The sequence below is a fragment of the Lynx rufus genome, unplaced genomic scaffold, assembly GCF_022079265.1.
Source record: "Lynx rufus isolate CCGP_SWC_20201006 ecotype Redwood Valley unplaced genomic scaffold, mLynRuf1.p SCAF_18, whole genome shotgun sequence".
Taxonomy (NCBI): Eukaryota; Metazoa; Chordata; class Mammalia; order Carnivora; family Felidae; genus Lynx; species Lynx rufus.
Genome location: NW_025814832.1, coordinates 38012154 through 38024309, shown reverse-complemented (window position 1 = coordinate 38024309; position 12156 = coordinate 38012154). Strand labels below are relative to the sequence as shown.

At 43.7% G+C, this 12156-nt stretch overlaps 1 pseudogene; it reads right to left on the bottom strand.

Annotated features, from left to right (window-relative positions):
• Nucleotides 1-3794: 3794 nt before the first annotated feature.
• On the bottom strand, nucleotides 3795-5094 carry LOC124513138 (elongation factor 1-alpha 1-like; annotated as a pseudogene).
• Nucleotides 5095-12156: the final 7062 nt, after the last annotated feature.

Genomic DNA, 12156 nt, shown 5'->3' with positions numbered 1-12156 from the left:
ACTGTGCTGGCTCCAAACGGATTTATTTTCAGTACTAAGGAGAATTTATTGAGAAGCAACAGCGCTGTTGCAACGGACAAATATAATAAACATTTTACGGTTTCTATCCTGAAGCGTTATGAACAACAAATTGTAGTTAGGACCTATGTTTTTGGGGTATGTGTAGGGGTGTGTGTGTGTGTGTGTGTGTGTTTGGTTTGCAAATTAATGTAGTAAAAGAAATACAGAGTTTAATCTTTTCAGACCGGTTCAGTTGACCAGCTTGAAAATTTTAAACTCTTCTTTGCAAAACTTGTACAAGAGGAGTATCACTGAGTTAATTCCTACTCTTTAAAAACAACTAAATACTAAATGCGATGTGCCATCCTGGATTTCAACCTGAAACAGGAAAAGGATGTTAGTGGGAAAAACAGTAATGTACCAATGTTGATTTCTTCATTATGTCAAATGTACATGGTAATATAAGACGTTAACATTAGAGGAAACTGGGTGAACGGTATACGCGAGCCCGCTGTTCTACCTTTGCAACTTCCGTGTAAATCTGACATTATTCCAAAAGTTAAAATTTTATTAAGAGCTCAACAAACGATGGAGAAATGTAACTGATATCTTTACCCCCTTTTTAAGATTAGGAATGTAGTGGTGAATTTTTAAACCAGAACTCATTGATAAAGATCAGATAAATTTCAGCATCTGGGGACATTGGACAGTGACAATGCCTCCCGGGTTCCCAAAGGCAAGATGGCTCTCCTAACAGAATACCCATCCCCAAGGACTGGGCAGGACAAACTCCTCCCTGGTTCTCTGCCCTTCCGAGTTTTGACTGGCCTGCTTAGGCTTCCAGAATGCTCACCTGACTCTCCCACGCCATTCCTCTCCTTCAACCTCCTTCTCAGCCTAGCTCCTTCTCTAAGGTAAATGTTTTGTGGCTCACTCACCACGGTTCATTTAGCTAAAGTTAGCAAACATTGAGTGGCTACTGAAACCCCCAGACTCAGGTCACTTAATGCAAATTCCACACTTTCCTCTCCCCTCACTGCTGTCATCTCCTCCGTTTCTTCCCTTTCCCGTGTCAGATGCAGACTTGTCCTCCTCCAGTCACAGCCCAATCCCTTTCTGACCTTGCGCTGAACCCATCCCCTCCCTCCTTAGGAAACGTGTCTGGCACTCAGTGGACCCTCAAAAGGTAGTAGCCCATTAACATTCCTCTTGCTTATGCCTTTAGCTTGCCCCATTACTGGCTCTCTCCTCTGAGCCCAGAAACACTCTCCAGTTTCTCCATTCCTTAAAAGCTCACCCTTGGTCCTGGGTATCTTGCATGGGTCCTGGGGTGCTCCCTCTGTGCAGCCTGGGGGCTTCGTTGGCAGTCCCCACGTGTCCAGTGTCCCCTTTTACCCCACCTGCCATGCTCTCCTCACTCTCCTGCTGATAGGCAAACTCCTTGAAAGTGACCTCTTTTAAACATTTATTATTTTTTAATTTTTAATGTATGTTTATTTTTGAGAGAGAGAGAGAGAGGCAAAGAGATAGGGAGACACAATCTGAAGCAGGCTCTAGGTTCTGAGCTGTCAGCACAGAGCCCAGTGTGGGGCTCAAACCCACCAACCGTGAGATCATGACCTGAGCTGAAGTTGGATGCTTAACCAACTGAATCATCTGGGCACCTCTCGAAGGTGACCTTTTAATCGGCAAATTTAAGAAACACCTTTCCTGGGGTGCCCGGGTGGCTCAGTCGGTTACACGTCCAACTCTAGATCTCAGCTTAAATCCTGATCTCGTGGTTCCTGAGATCAAGCCCCTCCTAGGGCTCTGCACTGACCACAAGAAGCCTGCATGGGAGTCTCCCTCTGCCTCTCCCCCACCCACCCTCTCTCTCAATAAATAAACTTAAAATTAAAAAAAAAAAAAAAAAAACCTTTCCAATTCTTATCTTCCTTAACTTTACCCCCAAGTTTGAAGTTCTTGACCAATCCTTCCTTTTTTTTTTTTAAATATGATTCTTTTTTTCCTTATAAGTAAGCTATGTGCCCAACGTGGGGCTTGAACTCACGACCTTGGCATGTTCTACCAACTGAGCCAACCAGGAGCCCTGACCAGTCCTTCCTTCTGGAAACACATTCTTTCCCCAGACTTCCAGGAAATCCCATTTCCTCAGTTTTCCAAACAACTTCTCAGCTCCTTTGCCAGTTCCCTCTAGGTGCCAACAATGGAAACCAACCAGCTCAACCCAAGCCAAGCAAATGATAATTCTTGGGAAAGACATGGGGGAAGAGAGGTGCTCGCTAAATAGCGGGGCAAAGCTGGACCACCCCGCTTGGGGACCGGCAAGAATCAAAGACACACGAACGGCCCCCCAAAAAGTAAGAAGCTGAAAGCACAGCGACTCTCAGAGCCAGAAACACCGGGTCAGGAGACCGCCACTGCTGTCATCACTGGCACTTGTCACTTGGCTAGAGCTGTAATAAGTCTCATCCTACGGCCGCCTGCTCCAGAATCCAGGTTCTGGCCAAGTGCTTGGGGTCCAGCTCGGGGCATGGATCTTCCTCCTGTCGAAGGAATTACCACAGGGGAATTACCCTCCCACCAAGTCATCCGTTAAGGCAAAGAGGTAACTCCTTACAAGGAAAAAGAGGCATGGGTGTTGGCTAGCCATTGAAGCGCCTCTACCTTTCCTCAGCATGAAATTTGTACATTTCGATTTTAGTAATCCATGTTAATTGGTCTATCACTACTGTTGATGTTAGGTGACGTAGACCAGGATTTTTTTCTTTTCTTTTCTCATTGAACTTTGTCTTAATGGGTTTCAAAATTCTGAGACAGATTTTTGGGCAAGTCCTTTCCATTAAAAATTGCTGATTTTAGGGGCGCCTGGGTGGCGCAGTCGGTTAGGCGTCCGACTTCAGCCAGGTCACGATCTCGCGGTCCGTGAGTTCGAGCCCCGCGTCAGGCTCTGGGCTGATGGCTCAGAGCCTGGGGCCTGCTTCCGATTCTGTGTCTCCCCCTCTCTCTGCCCCTCCCCCGTTCATGCTCTGTCTCTCTCTGTCTTAAAAATAAATAAACGTTGGAAAAAAAATTAAAAAAAAAAATTGCTGATTTTAAAAACTAGTAACTTGGGGCATCTGGGTGGCTCAGTCCGTTAAGTACCCAACCCTTGATTTCGGCTCAGGTCATGATCTCACGGTTCGTGAGTTTGAGCCCTGCGTCAGACTCTGCGCTGACAGTGTGGAACCTGCACAGGGTTCTCTCTCCCCATCTCTGCCTGTCTGATTCTCTCTCTCTCTCTCTCTCTCTCTCTCTCTCTCTCTCTCAAAAATAAATAGGGACACCTGAGTGGCTCAGTCGGTTGAATGTCTGACTTCAGCTCAGGTCATGATCTGCAGTTTGTGAGTTCAAGCCCCATGTGGGGCTCTGTGCTGACAGTCCAGGGCTTGGAGCCTGCTTCGGATTCTATGGCTCCCTCTCTCTCTCTGCCCCTCCCCTGCTTGAGCTCTGTCTCTTTCTCTCTCTCAAAAGTAAATGAACATTTAAAAAAAGAAAAAAATTGCCACTTGTTGAGTTAAAAATTATAAATAAATAAATAAATAAACACTAAAAAAAATCCCTAATAACTTAAAACTGCCCCCCCCCCACACACACAAATGGTCTACACCTTTCCTTCTGAAGGTTTTCTGATGCATCATTATCTGCAACTAGTCTTTTGCTATGACACGGAAATGGACAATTGAGACAAAGAGTTCTGAGACCACTCTTCCACTGCTGATTAAGATTGGGGTGGCAGGTATTGGGGATAATATCTACTTAGCCTTCTGAGCCCTCTGGGCAGACTTGAGACCTTGCCAGCCTCCTTCCTGTCCGCTGCTTTGATGACACTCACAGCAACCGTTTGTCTCCCGTCACGGACAGCAAAACGACCTGGACAGGGATAGTCGCAGAAGCTCTCAACACACACGGGCTTGCCAGGAACCGTATCAGTGACGGCAGCATCCCCAGATTTCCAGAATTTGCGGCCACCTTCCAGTTTTTTCCAAGAAAGACAATCCACCTTCTCCTTCAGCTGGGCAAATGTACAAGCAACGTGCACCAGGTGCCTATGCACACAGGTGAACCCGGATGGTTCCGGATAATCACCTGAGCCATGAAGCCACGCTGCTTCCACTGGTGGATCATTTTTGCTGTCGCCAGCCACTTTGGCGTGATGGACATCTTTGGCAGACATATTTTTGAGAGAGACGGGCAGAGAGAGAGGGAGACACAGAATCAGAAGCAGGCTTCAGGCTCTAAGCTGTCAGCACAGACCCCGACGCGGGACTCGAACTCACTAACCGCGAGATCATGACCTGAGCCCAAAGTCAGACGCTCAACCGACTGAGCCACCCAGGCGCCCCTGGCAGATGTGTTCCTGACATTGAAGCCTACGTTGTCCCCAGGAAGAGCTTCACTCAAGGCTTCATGGTACATTTCAACGGTTTACTCTTTTACTTTACTTATCCGTACTTCAGTCACAGCATTGACGGGAGCAAAGGTGCCTGCCGGGCCGGCTTCGAAAACACCGACCTCCACATGGCCCACAGGGACAGTATCAATACCACGAGTCCTGCAGATGTAGAGGGGGTGATGCCAGGGCTTGTCAGTTGGACGAGCTGGTGACAGGAGGCAACCCAGAGCTTCAGGCGATGAGGTTCCCCTGCACTGCCCTGTTATGGGGGACTTTCTACCCCCCGAACCAAGCCGTTAGCACCTGGCTCCACCGTGCTGTCACCATTCCAACCAGAAGTTGGCACAAATGCCACTGTCAGGCTCGGAGCCAATTTTCTTAATGTAGGTGTAGATTTCCTTAACGTTCTCATATCTCTTCTGGCTGTAGGGAGGGTCCTGTAGGCCCCCTCTGCTAACACCACAATGAGTTGTTTTGCACCCCGTGTGTAATCCAGACGAGCATGCTCACCGGTCTGCGCATTCTTGGAGGCACCTGCTTCAAATTCACCAGCACTGGCAGCAACAATCAGGGCAGCCACAGTCAGCCTGCGATAGGCCTGTGATCATGTTTTTGATAAAGTCTCTGTGCCCTGGGGCATTAACGATGGTAACCTAATACTTGCTGTTTTCTGGTTGTTGGTTTTTTTTTTTTTAATTTTTTACAATCTATTTATTTATTTTGAGAGAGACAGAGACAGCATGAGCAGGAGTCAGGGAGAACGAGAGGGAGAGAAAGAGGGAATCCCAAGCAGGCTCCTCACTGTCAGCACAGACCCCGACACGGGGCTCGAACTCACGGACCATGAGATCATGACCTGAGCCGAAAGTCAGACACTTAACTGACTGAGCCCCCCATATTAGAGCACCCCTAATACTTGCTGCTTTCAATGGCGATACCACACTCAGCTTTCAGTTTATCCAAGACCCAGGCATAGTTGAAGGAGTCCTTTCCCGTCTCAGCAGACTCCCTCTCAAAGTTTTCAATGGTCCACGAGTGATACACCTGCCCAAATCTACACGTCCGATCATGGTGATATCGACGGAAGTCTTTTCCTTTCCCGTTTTGGCTTAGATTTAGTGGAGGATTTCAGGACACCTGTTTCCTGGCAGTAAACTTATGCCCCCCCCCAAAAAAAAAACCCAGTAGATTGTGAATTTTTAAAGATCACAGACTCTCATTACGTTTCAGAATATAAAGTGTGTGTCCTTGACATTATACAAAGAATAATCTGGCCCCTAATATTGCCCAAATCTAAGAACTCTCCTAGAGGCTTGACAAACAGGGATGGTCTGAATATGTTACTGGTGTTACTTACGAAAAAACACTTCAGGGCTTCACCAATTGTCCCATTTCCTATCACTTTTCCTTTGTCCCCAAACAGTCTCAGGGGCAAACTGAGGAGTTGGTCAAAGGTGTTTCCAAATAGGCATCTGGGGGTGCTCAGAGTAAGCTTGGTAGGAAGCTGCCCTTGCTGAGGCCCTTGTTGAGTCTAGTGCCTGATTGTACAGCCCCAGCATGACCATGGGAGGCAGGCTGGCATGCGAGGCAACAATGGCAGAACCCAAAAATGCTGGAATTTGTTGTGTAGTATATAAGCGGGGATGTTTGTACCCACTGGCATTATATTACTGTGGGCCCAGTTATTTAGAGAAATCCACGTTCCCCATGGAAAAGATATATTATACCTAGAATCTACAATAGCATCCTTAATAAATGGAAGAATATGGCAAAATTCAGATATCTGAACTTTTTGCATAAAATTCTCCCTTTCCTTTTAATTGAGTTAGACAAATACCAGCCTTTTGCCAGGATCATGACTTTTTTTTTTTAACATTTATTTATTATTTTTGAGACAGAGAGAGACAGAGCATGAACGGGGGAGGGTCAGAGAGAGAGGGAGACACAGAATCTGAAACAGGCTCCAGGCTCTGAGCAGTCAGCACAGAGCCCGACGCGGGGCTCGAACTCACGGACCGTGAGATCGTGACCTGAGCCGAAGTCGGACGCTTAACCGACTGAGCCACCCAGGCGACCCTGGATCATGACTTTTTGATCTCTACCCCCAATGTGGGGCTCAAACTCATGACCCTGAGATCAAGAGTCGCATGCTCCACCAACTGAGCCAGCCAGGCGTCCTGATTTATTTTAAATTATAGGCTGTTCTATTTGGGGGTTAAAAACATAATTGCTACCAACATATAACTTACAAACAGAAAAGTCATGTATCGTAAGCATGCAGTTCAACCATGTTCACAAACTGAGCACACTTGTATAACCAGCACCCAGATCAAGAAAGGGGATATTACTCACTGCAGACGCCCCCCCTTGACCCCTTCCAATCACTGCCTCCTCCAGGGTGACCAGTAGCCTTATTTCTAACAGCCTTGGTTAGTTGTGCCTCTTTTTGTACTGGATCACTTTGGAATTTAAAATTTTTTAAGATTTTATTAAGCACAGCTATTTGTTAGTATTGTATCAGTCTGAATTTTCAAAATTCATTTAGGAATGTCAGAACAAGGACCAGAGTTCATATTAAAATGCAATCCAGTAATATTAATATTCAGAATTATCATACTTTGAAATTTACCAGATTCCAGTATTAAAACTACAGTAAAGTAAACATTTTTCTCTACTCTTCTCAGAAGCCTCACAAAAGCAACAAGAGGAAGGAGAAGAAGAACCACATGCAACATCATCAGTGAAACTAGGAGGAGACATCTGAAACCCCTCAAGTAAAAGGAGAAAGGGCTACCAAAAGCAGTGAGGAACAGATTACAGGATGCTCATGGCCGCAGATGTTAGGAAAGGCCAGCAGAGGGCGCTTCTCCAAAGGGAGGGTCACAACCCGAGAAGCAAAACAATAATCCCTTGTTTGCAATGACAAGACTGGGGTGTGTGGACAGCGACTCGTCCTCACAGGGACAGATCCATATTCTGGGTATGGGTTTGCCTTCCCTGCCTGCCGTGTGTCCGCTCGCACCACCATTCCTGGACTTAACACATTGCCAGGGCCCACTAGTCCAGGAACCAAGGAGAGATGGGAGTGGTCCCTCCTATTATGACCCCTAAATACTCCCTGAAGAACTGTTTGCTTTCCTGGCCAGTAATCTGGGACTCAGTGGGTCTAGAGGTCCTAGTGCCCAAGGGGGAAATGTTCAGACCAAGAAACACCGTCACTGGTCCGTTCATTTGGAAGCTGAGACTGCCCCTTGGCCATTAAGGATTCCTCACGCTGCTGAATCATACACAGACAAAGGGGTCACTGTTACGGACTGAATGTTTATGTTACCCCAAAATCTGTATGTTGAAGCCCTAACCCACAATGTTATGGTATTAGGAGGAGGGCCTTTGGGAAGTAATTTGATTTAGATGAGGTCATAAGGATGGAGACTCTTTCTCTCTCTCCTCAAAAAATAAACATTAAAATTTTTTTTAATTAAAAATAATCATCATTATTAACAATCATTAACAATAGATTTTCTTTTTTATTTCATTGTAACATTCAACAAGGAAGTCCTCAGATTAAGAACGGACACTTTTCTCAATTTTATTATCATTAATTTAAAGGGTTATTTATTGGGGCACTTGGGCGGCTTAGTCGGTTAGGTATCAGATTTCGGCTTAGGTCATGATCTCACAGTTTGTGAGTTCGAGCCCTGGGTTGGGCTCTGTGCTGACAGCTCAGAGCCTGGAGCCTACTTTGGATTCTGTGTCTCCCTCTCTCTCTGCCCCTCCCCTGCTCACACACGGTCTCCCTCTGTCTCTCAAAAATAAATAAACATTTAAAAGAATTTAAAAAAATAAAATAAAAGATTATTTCTTGAGGGGCACCTGGGTGGCTCAGTCAGTTAAACAATTGACTCTTGATCTCAGTCAGTTCAGGTCTTGATCTCAGGGTCATGAGTTCAAGGCCTGCATTGGGCTCCATGCTGGGCATGGGGCCTACTTTTTAAAAAGATTATTTATTGAACTACAAGTATATGTTTATATAGGGTGTTCCAAAAATTTGGAATCAGATTTTTTTTTAACCTTCAAAATTATTTATTTATTTATTTATTTTTACAATAGTAGTTGGTATAGTCATGATAGGAGAAAGCATCCAAGAGAATGGTAGAAACCCCAAGTTGAGCATAATGATTACCTCTAGGAAGGAAAGGAAATTGGATTAGGAAGGATATAAGGGGCTTCAACTGTGTATTAGTTACCTACTGCTGCAAAAATAAATTCTTACCCCCAAATTTAGCAGCTTAAAATAATAAACACTATTAATCATGCTTTCTGTGGCCCTGGAATCTGGAAGTGGTTTTTCTGGGTGATTCTGCTCAGGTCTCTCAAAGACTTCAGTCAAGTTGTAGGTTGTGGCTGCAGTCTCATCTGAAGACTCAACTGGGACAGGATCTGCTTTCAAGCTCACTTATTGGCTGTTAGCAGGCCTCAGTTTCTAACTGGCTATTGGCCAAAGCTGTCAGTTCCATATCCCATTAGCCTGTCAAAGACTGCCTGAGTGCCCTCCCAACGTAGCAGTGGCTTTCCCCAGAGTAAATGATCTAAAAGAAAGAGAGAATGCACCCCCAAGATAAGAGTTCAGACTTTTCGTAACTTAATCTTGGTAGTGTATATTATCACTTCTTCCAAATGCTGTTGGTGACTCGGGCCAGTCCTGCTACAATGTGAGAGGGACTACTCAGGGTGTGAATACCAGGAGGTGGGTATCACTGGGGGCCAGCTATCTTGGAGACTGACTACCACCAACTATATTTATAATTTTTTAGTGTTTATTTATTTTTGATAGAGGGAGAGAGAGAGAGACAGTGTGACTGGGGGAGGGGCAGAGAGAGAGAGAGGGAGACAGAGGATCCAAAGTGGGCTCTGTGCTGACAGGAGAGAGCCCGATGCAGGTCTTGAACCCATGAACTCTGAGATCACGACCTCAGTTGAAGTCGGACGCTGAACTGACTGAGCCACCCAGGCGCCCCTATTTATAATTTTTAAAAATTAAATGTTTACTCTGAAATTATGATACCTAAATTGTATTAACTAACCAGTAGTTTCTTTTTTACTTAGACCTCGCTTTGGACATTAAAATTCTTAGAATAATGGAAAAGGAGAGTAATTTTTTAATACTAAGAAAATATGAAGCCAGTATGGAAAAAATTGTTATGATTTGACAACATTGGGTCATGTATATGCGAATATTCACTGTATTATTCTCAATAACTTTCTAAATGCTTGTAATATTTCAATATCAATATTTCAATAACAATAAAAAATATCTTCCCTAGGGGCACCTGGGTGGCTCAGTCAGTTGAGCTTCTGATTTCTGCTCAGGTCATGATCTTGCAGTTTGTGGGTTCGAGCCCCGTGTCAGGCTCTGTGCTGACCGCTCCGAGCCTGGAGCCTGCTTCAGATTCTGGGTCTCCCTCTCTCCCTGACCCCAAACCCCTGCTCATGCTCTGTCTGTCTGTCTCTGTCTCAAAAGTAAATAAACATTAAAATATATATAGCTCTTCCTTTAAAAATGTGCAGGGGAAGAGCATACCTCAAATAATGATGACAGAACTCTGAAGACAATTTTAAGAAACAGTTACGCATTCTCAGGAAAGTATGACAAGACATACATGATCCTTGTAATCAGGAAATTACAAGAAGGCAGTAGATTGAGATGAAAGAACAATTGAGATGAGTTTTTGCAGCAGAAAGAACAATAGGATGGACCAAAAAAGAAACCAACTGAGAATTCTCTAGCCTTAAAATCCATATTGGAAGGAGCCCAAGGCAGAGTAGATAATACTGAACGTGAAATCAGTGACATGACGCGCAGATTCAAGCAAGTCTCCTAGAACAGAAAGGAAAAAGATAAAGGGATAAAAATGATGATAGAGAAGACAAAATTAATTAATCAATCTATTTATTTATTTATTTTTAAGTAATCACCCACTGTGGGGCTTGAACTTACAACCCTGAAATTAAGAGTCACAGGCTCTATCAACTGACTCAGCCAGGTGCCCCGAGAAGATAAAGTATGCAAAAGACATGATCAGAAGATCACTATTAAGGGGCGCCTGGCTGTCAGCGGAAGAGCATGTGCTCTCTATTGTGGGGTTGTGCCCGAGTTGGGCACAGAACTTACAAAGAAGATCAATATTAAAATACTAACAAGACAGTAGGAATATTTGGCAGATTCTTAAGGTTAAAATGGTGTAGGTGTACAGATAAAAACAGCTCAATGCACCTGAAGCAAAATCAAGTTTTTAGCCTCTTGAAAGAGAAACATTTGAAGTGTTCTTCAGAAATGGTGAATACCTTTTAAAAAATGTTTTTTAACTTTTTAAAAATTTTTCAGAGAGAGAGAGAGACAGAGAGGCAGAGCGCGAGCAGGGGAGGGGTACAGAGAGAGGGAGACGAATCTGAAACAGGCTCCAGGCTCTGAGCTGTCAGCACAGAGCTGGACACGGGGCTCAAACTCATGAGCTGTGAGATCATGACCTGAACCGGAGCCGGATGCTTAACCGACTGAGCCACCCAGGTGCCCCTGGACATGGTGAATATCAGTAGAACAAAGGGGAGGACTATGATCGATAGTATTCAACAAGGTTTTGAAAGTTCTCATTAATGCAATAAAAAAGTTACATAAAATTTGAGAAGAGGAGGCGAAATATTTTTTATAGATTACATGGTTTCTTTGGGAAAACCCAAGGGAATCAGTTGAGAATAGTTTGGAATATTTTTGGATATACACAAATTGGGATATACAAAATATAGGGGTATACAAATTGTAGCTTTTCTATACATCTACCAAAACTAGTTAGAAAATGCAAAAGACAGGGGTGCCTGGGTGGCTCAGTCAGTTAAGCGTCTGACTTTGGCTCAGGTCATGATCTCACAGTTCATGGGCTCGAGCCCTGAGTCGGGCTCTGTGCTGACAGCTCAGAGCCTGGAGCCTGCTTCGGATTCTGTCTCCCTTTCTCCCTGCCCCTCCCCCACTCACACTCTTTCTGTCTCTCAAAAATAAATGAACATTAAAAAAATATATAGAAGACAAAAAGATCTTTTCCGTATTACATCAAAAATACAAAATATCCAGGAAATAAATTTAACAAGGTATGTTTAGAGCTCAGAAGAAGAAAATGGTAATGTTCTAACAGAGGGAAAAAAGGCTCAAATATAGAGATATGCCATTTTCATGGACAAAAGACAATATAGGACAGTTGTCCTATACTTCCTTTACAAATGAATCTATCCATTTAAAGCAAATTCAGAAAAAATCCAACAAAATTTTTAAAATTTAGCAGAGTACAATTTGGAAAACAAAACACAGTGATAGACAATTTTTGAAAAGAAAAACATGTTATAATATCACAATATCATAATATTATAACAATGTCCTGATGTGGGCATATAGGCACGAGAGTAGATAGAGGGAGTAACAGAACAGAGTAGAAAATCTAGAAGTAGACTCAAATTTATTGGATGTTAATACTCTCTACGTTAAAGGTGACATCTCAGATTTAGGAAAGGATGGATTTATTTGCCAATTGAGTGAGACAACTTTCTAGTTATTTTAGAAAAAATAAATTAGATTCTTACCTCATACTACATATCCAAATAAATTCCAGATGGAATCAAGATTTAACTATAAGCACTAGAAAAAAACATATATATATATATATTTTTTTCTA